The sequence below is a fragment of the Castor canadensis genome, chromosome X (genome assembly GCF_047511655.1).
Source record: "Castor canadensis chromosome X, mCasCan1.hap1v2, whole genome shotgun sequence".
NCBI classification, from domain to species: Eukaryota; Metazoa; Chordata; class Mammalia; order Rodentia; family Castoridae; genus Castor; species Castor canadensis.
In genome coordinates, this window is record NC_133405.1 from 88005176 (window position 1) to 88012723 (window position 7548).

Consider the following 7548-nt stretch of genomic DNA (forward strand, 5'->3'; position numbering starts at 1 on the left):
TAATTTGGGTTTTTTCTCTCCTCATTTTAGTCAGGTTTGCCAGGGGTCTATCGATCTTGTTTATTTTTTCAAAGAACCAACTTTTTGTTTCATTAATTCTTTGTATGGTTTTTTTGGTTTCTATTTCGTTGATTTCAGCTCTTATTTTTATTATTTCTCTCCTATTTGTTTAGGGATTTGCTTGTTCTTGTTTTTCTAGGAGTTTGAGATATATCATTAGGTCATTGATTTGGGATCTTTCAATCTTTTTAATATATGCACTCATGGCTATAAACTTTCCTCTCAAGACTGCCTTAGCTGTGTCCCATAGGTTCCGGTAGGTTGTGTTTTCATTTTCATTGACTTCCAGGAACTTTTTAATTTCCTCTTTTATTGCATCGATGATCCACTCTTCATTAAGTAATGAGTTATTTAGTTTCCAGCTGTTTGCATGTTTTTTGTCTTTACTTTTGTTGTTGAGTTCTACTTTTACTGCATTGTGGTCGGATAGTATGCACGGTATTATTTCTATTCTCTTATATTTGCTGAGGCTTGCTTTGTGCCCTAGGATATGATCTGTTTTGGAGAAGGTTCCATGGGCTGCTGAGAAGAATGTATATTGTGTAGAGGTTGGATGAAATGTTCTGTAGACATCTACTAGGTCCACTTGATCCATGGTATATTTTAGATCTAGGATTTCTTTATTGAGTTTTTGTTTGGATGACCTATCTATTGATGATAATGGAGTGTTAAAGTCTCCCACAACCACTGTGTTGGCGTTTATATATGCTTTTAGGTCTTTCAGGGTATGTTTGATGAAATTGGGTGCGTTGACATTGGGTGCGTACAGATTGATGATTATTATTTCCTTTTGGTCTATTTCCCCTTTTATTAGTATGGAATGTCCTTCTTTATCTCGTTTGATCAATGTAGGTTTGAAGTCTACTTTGTCAGAGATAAGTATTGCTACTCCTGCTTGTTTTTGGGGGCCACTGGCTTGGTAAATCTTCTTCCAGCCTTTCATCCTAAGCATATGCTTATTTCTGTCGGTGAGATGAGTCTCCTGTAAGCAAGAAATTGTTGGATCTTCTTTTTTAATCCATTTTGTCAAACGGTGTCTTTTGATGGGTGAATTAAGTCCATTAACATTAAGTGTTAGTACTGATAGGTATGTGGTGATTCCTGCCATTTAGTTGTCTTAGTTATTTGAAGGTTTGATTGTGTGTACCTAACTTGATGTTACTCTCTACTGTCTTGCTTTTTCTTATCCTGTGGTTTGGTGCTGCCTGCCTTTTCATGGTTAAGTTGGGTGTCACTTTCTGTGTGCAGGATCCCTTGCAGAATCTTTTGTAATGGTGGCTTTGTGGTCACATATTGTTTTACTTTCTGCTTATCATGGAAGACTTTTATTGCTCCATCTATTTTGAATGATAGCTTTGCTGGGTAGAGTATCCTGGGGTTGAAGTTGTTTTCATTCAGTGCCCGGAAGATCTCACCCCATGCTCTTCTTGCTTTTAATGTTTCTGTTGAGAAATCTGCTGTGATTTTGATGGGTTTACCTTTGTATGTTACTTGTTTTTTCTCTCTTACAGCCTTCAATATTCTTTCCTTAGTTTCTGAACTTGTTGTTTTAATGATGATATGTCGTGGAGTAGTTCTATTTTGATCTGGTCTGTTTGGTGTCCTGGAGGCCTCTTGCATTTGTATGGGAATATCTTTCTCTAGATTTGGGAAATTTTCCGTTATTATTTTGTTGAATATATTACGCATTCTCTTCGCTTGCACCTCTTCTCCTTCTTCGATGCCCATGATTCTCAAGTTTGGTCTTTTGATGGAGTCAGTGAGTTCTTGCATTTTCTTTTCACAGGTCTTGAGTTGTTTAATTAATAGTTCTTCGGTTTTTCCTTTAATTACCATTTCATCTTCAAGTTCTGAGATTCTGTCTTCTGTTTGTTCTATTCTGCTGGATTGGCCTTCCATTTTGTTTTGCAGTTCTGTTTCGTTCTTTTTTCTGAGGTTTTCCATATCCTGGCAGTTTTCTTCTTTATTGTTGTCTATTTTTGTCCTGAGTTCATTTATCTGTTCATTCATTGTGTTCTCTCTTTCACTTTGGTGTTTATACAGTGCTTCTATGGTTTCCTTTATTTCTTCTTTTGCTTTTTCAAATTCTCTATTTTTATTTTCTTGGAATTTCTTGAGTGTCTCCTGTACATTTTGGTTGACCCTATCCAGTATCATCTCTATAAAATTCTCATTGAGTACTTGTAGTATGTCTTCTTTTAAATTATTCTTGTGGGCTTCATTGGGTCCTTTGGCATAGTTTATCTTCATTTTGTTGGAGTCTGGATCTGAGTTTCTGTTCTCTTCATTCCCCTCTGGTTCCTGTACTAATTTTTTGCTGTGGGGAAACTGGTTTCCCTGTTTTTTCTGTCTTCCCGTCATTGTCCTTGGTGTTGTTACTGTCCCTGTACTGTGTGTAATTAAGTATTTTCGAGCTTGTAATAATAACAATGGTAATATTTAGAATGGAAGAGTGAGCTGAGATGGAAAGCAAGAAGTTAAAGAAAAGGGGAAAACAAATATACAGACAAGAGGGAGAAAGCAGAACAAGGTATCAGACAAGAGAGTTTCAAAGGTATAAACAGGGAGTGTTAGTGTACTAATCGACAGTAAGGTGAACAGACATTAGAGAGACAGAGAGAAGATTGAAAATCAAAGATAAAAAAATAAAAAATAAGTAAATGAAAGTAGTATCTATATATAAAAATGAATTAAAATAAAATGGAAAATAGAAAATTTAAAAAAAAAAACCAAAAAACTTCCAAGTTTATATGCAATGCAGTTTCAGTCTTAATAATTTTGGTGTCCGTCTCAATCTCCAGTCCTGGAGTTGGTGCCTCAGATGTTGTTCTGTAGTTGTCTCATCAAAGAGTATGCATAAAGTAGAACAAAACTACACACTCACACACTCACACACACACACACACACACAAACAAAAAAGCCCCACCAAGTGTCCCCAGTTCAAATGCAATACAGTTTCAGTAAGTTTTTCAGCTTGCAGGTGTAATTCGGTTGTTCTCTCATCAAAGGTAGGGAGAAAAAGAAAAAAAAGCGTCTGGAGACAGTTCTGAGAGTGGTATCTGCAACTGTGGCTTGCCTGCCTGCTGCTCTCAGCCTGTAGCTGGCTGCGTTATTTATGCAGATCTCTGGGGTGAGCTAGCACTCACCTGGTCCCACAGGCTTTGTTTGCTCAGAGTTCTCCTGTGCAGGAGCCTCTGCTCTAATTTCTTCTGTTTGTAATAGGTCTTTAAGTATTTTCTGCAGTGCTGGATTGGTAGTAGTGAGTTCCTTAAGTTTTCACTTGTTGTGGTAGTTTTTAACTTCTCCTTCAATTAGGAAGGATAGTTTTGTTGGATAGACTAGTCTAGGTTGTCAGTTGTTTTCTTTCAGGGACAGAAATATGTCTTTTCATGACCTTTTTGCATTTAGTTTGTGTTGGGAAATTTACTGTTATTCTAATGGGTTTGCCTTTATATGTGACTTATCTTTTCTCTTTTGCAGTTTTCAGTATTCTTTCTTTGTTCTGTATGTTGAGTGTTTTGATTATGATGTGTCCAGGGTTGTTTCTTTTTTGGCCCTGACAGATTTGTGTTCTGTAAGCTTCCTGCACCTGGATGTTCCTCTCTTTCTCAAGGCTGGTGAAGTTTTCAGCCATCATTTTATTGAATATGTTATCTATGCCTTTGGTTGATATCTCTTTTCCTTCTTCTATACCCATGATTTGTAGGTTTGTTCTTTTCATGGCTTCCCAGATGTCTTGCATGTTCCATTCATATTTTCTTAGGATTTTTTCATGTTCTTTTACTGTTTGATCTAATTCCTGTACTTTGTCTTCTGTTCCTGATACTCTATTTTCAACTTGTTCCCCTCTGTTTGCCAAGATTTCGACTGAGATTCTTATTTGGAATATTGAGCTGTTCATTTTAGATGGATTCTTTTTCAGGATTTCTATATCTTTATCGAGTTTCTCTTTCATATCCTGCATGGTCTTCTTAATTTCATTCATCTGTTTGTTTGAATTCTCTTTGAGCTCATTAATCATTCTTTCTACTACTTTTTGGAATTTAATATTTGATATTTCCTTCTCTTCACTGTTGTTTAGATCCTTAGTGGTGGAATTGGCTTTTGAGTGGGAGCTGTTGCCTTGCTGCTTCATGTTTCTGTGTTGAGATTTACACATATGGAGTTGTTTTCAGTTAGGGGTTCCAGTCCCTTGTGCCCACATGGCTGGGATTTTATGAAGGATTGTACAAGACTGGACAGTGGTTGAGCTCTGGTGTGTTTTTTTATCCTTTAAGCTTCATATTCTCAAGATGTTGAATTCTGTCCCTTGTTCCACATAGAGAAAGAAGGCTTAGCTACTAAAGATGTCACAATTATCAAACTGCAACCTTGAAGTTACAGTAATCCCTGATGAAGATCAGTTGTGTCTACTGTTCTAGTATGTTTGGTTTTCAATTGGTGCAAAGATGAATCTTTGTCATCCTGGAAGGTTAAAGGTCATAAAGTTGTGATGGGACAGAGACAGGGAAAGGCCTAGTGGGTAATATAAGGTGAAAAGTTTATGTAGTAGGAAGGGTTTTGGCTGCGATAATATAAGGTGTTAATTAAGAGGCAGAGTATGGCAGGTAGAACAGATCAGATAGGTAATAAAATAGGGGAGAAATAGGGGAGAAATTGAACAGACAAGCAAATATAAACTTCACATAACTGAAAAAAGAGAAAATCTGGGAATCCCTTTATTGGAATTATTCGTAGTGAAGGAGGATTGTGGGAAAGTAGACAAAGAGTAATGAGATTAATAGGTAGGGAGGTGTTCTGGTGGCTGACAGGTAGAAAGTATGAATTGGGGAAGGTGGTAGAAAAGGGAGGAGAAGCGATGGTTTAGGATTGTTTAGGTATAGGTTTTTTTTTAGGTGGTTTATGGGGGATCTCCTGAATGCCTGCAGTGATAGGGGAGGGAGGAAGGGTGGGAGGTCAAAAGAAGGAATTGGGGAGCAAGAAGGCAAAACTACTGTTGGAACACACACAAAAAAAGGAAAGATAGCTGGAAGTAAATGAGTAAGAGATCTACATCACAGTTTCAGCAGCATTAGGCATAAATTTTACATAAAAATTGCAAATTTTCCATTGTTGTTGCTGTTCTCTCACACCTCTGTGTCTGAGTCTTTCAGTCCACTAGATGGCAGGCTAAATTGGATACTGGCCTCTGGGTTGGCAACTGATGCGGTAGGGAGAGGGGTGTTTGTAGATTTAACTCTTTGGAGTTTGTACTGACCACTGGCCAGTCTCATCCCATTCACATTTGCAATGTTCCCATCTCTCAAAGTCCCCAGAACTTACAGACTGTAGCTATGAACCAAGCACAGGGTTTCGTTCAGATATTGTCCAACCTTGGGTGGGGCTGGAGGTGCAGTCCCTTAATGGTAGTGCTTCCACTCTGTGACCCATTTCCTGTGACCTCTGTGGGCTGCTGCTAGGTCCCAGTAAAATTTCCCTGTTGGGGACCTGTTCCTTGCGGGCCTTTTGCTGGTGGTCATGTGAGCTCAAGTGGGAGGCTTGCAGGGCAGGCAGCAGTGAGCGCCACGGGCGGGGTGGGGGGGGGGGGGAGGATGCACGCCCTCCAGGGAAGTCTGGGTCGTGTCATCATCCCCCCCACTCCAGAGAGGGCTTGGAGTGCTGTGTGGCTCCACTTCTTCTTACTGGGTCCCTGTAGCTTACCTAAGCAAATTGCCTACTGGGTGTCTTTGTTGTTTGGGCTCCAACCTTCTCCATGTGGTTTTTGTGCTGAAGAAATGGGACTCTCCCAACCCCACTGGGGGAGCCTGCACTTGGCTCTGGTTCCTATGCTAGACTCTGCTGCTCAGCTCCTGCATGCAGCGGGAAGTAGAAACCTGCAAATGTTTCTCTGTGTATTCTGTTGCTTCACTTGTTTTAGGTTCAGGCAGAGTTCTGCTTCTCACTGCCTGTGGGGCCTGGAATGTGTCTTTACAGGGCCCTCAGTTTCCACGTTTCTTCGGGTTTGTGGCGCTCCATCCAAATTCGGAGCCATAGGCAAATCGCCATCTTGAATCTCCTGGTCAAAACACACTACATTCATGTATGGACATATCACAATGAAACCCCTTTATACAATTAATGTATGATAAGAAAAATTAATTAATCAAGAACTGAACAATAACAAATTCTTGCAAGGAGGAGGGGGAAAGTGAACCCTTATAAACTGTGGATGGGAGTGTAAATTACTGCTGCCACTAGGGAAATCTGTATGGAAATTCCTCAAAAAATTGAAAATAGAACTACCATATGATCTTTCTATACCACTCCTAGACATATATCTGAAGGAGTTTAAGACAGCATACAATAGAGATAGTTGCATACACATGTTTATTGCAGTATCACTCAGAATAGCTAGCAATTGAATATCCAGCATAGGTGCACATCAACCAATGAATGCACAAAAAACGTGGCACATACACACTATGAGGTATTATTCAGTCATAAAGAAAAATGAAATTATGTCATTTGTGGAAAAATGGATGGAATTGGAGATCATTATGTTAAGCAAAATAAGCCAGATTCAGAAAGACAAATATCATATATTTTTTCTTATATTCAGAATCTAGATCTAAAGCAAACAAAATGGCAGCATGAACATAAAAGGTGGAATATTTGAGGGAAATAACCAGTGTGAGGCTGGGGAGGAAAAGAGAGGGTGATGGGGGGTGAATATAATCCAAGAACAGTATATACACATATGAAAATGTCATAATGAAACCTACTTATTTTTTAAATAAAAGGGGAGAGGGAATAAGAAAGAGTAACAGAGGGAGTTAATATGATCATAGTACATTATTTACATATAATACATATACATATGGAAACATCATATTGAAACCTCTCACTTTGTGCAATTAATATACATTAATAAAAAGTGAACAATAATTAAGTAAATAAATAAATGAAAAGAACAACTTTTCAAAGTTCCCAAACTTAGAAAAATGGGCAGAATACCTGTACAGACATTTTATGAAAGAGATCTTAGCTATTAGGAAAATGCAAAGTAAAACCTCAATGATACACCACAACACATCTATTAGAATGTCTAGTGCAAGGTCCTGATTTCAAACCCTAGTACCACCAAAGAAAAGAAAATAAAAAAGAATGTTAAAAACACAAAAGATTGGTGAGGGTGTAGAACACCACATTGATGGTGGGATTGTATAGTCACTTTGGAAAATAGTTTGCAATTTACTATGTTAGACACAGAGTCACCATATAACACAGTCATTCTACTCCTAGGTGTATAGCCAAGAGAAATTAAAATATATGTCCTCATAAAAACTTTCACACAAATGTTCACAGCAGCATTATTCATAACAGACAAGAGTGGAAACAAACCAAATGCCCTTCAATTGATAAATGAATAAATAAAAGGTGATATATCCATACAGTTGAATATTGTTCAGCAAAAAACACGATTGATACAATAGTATGGATTAATATCA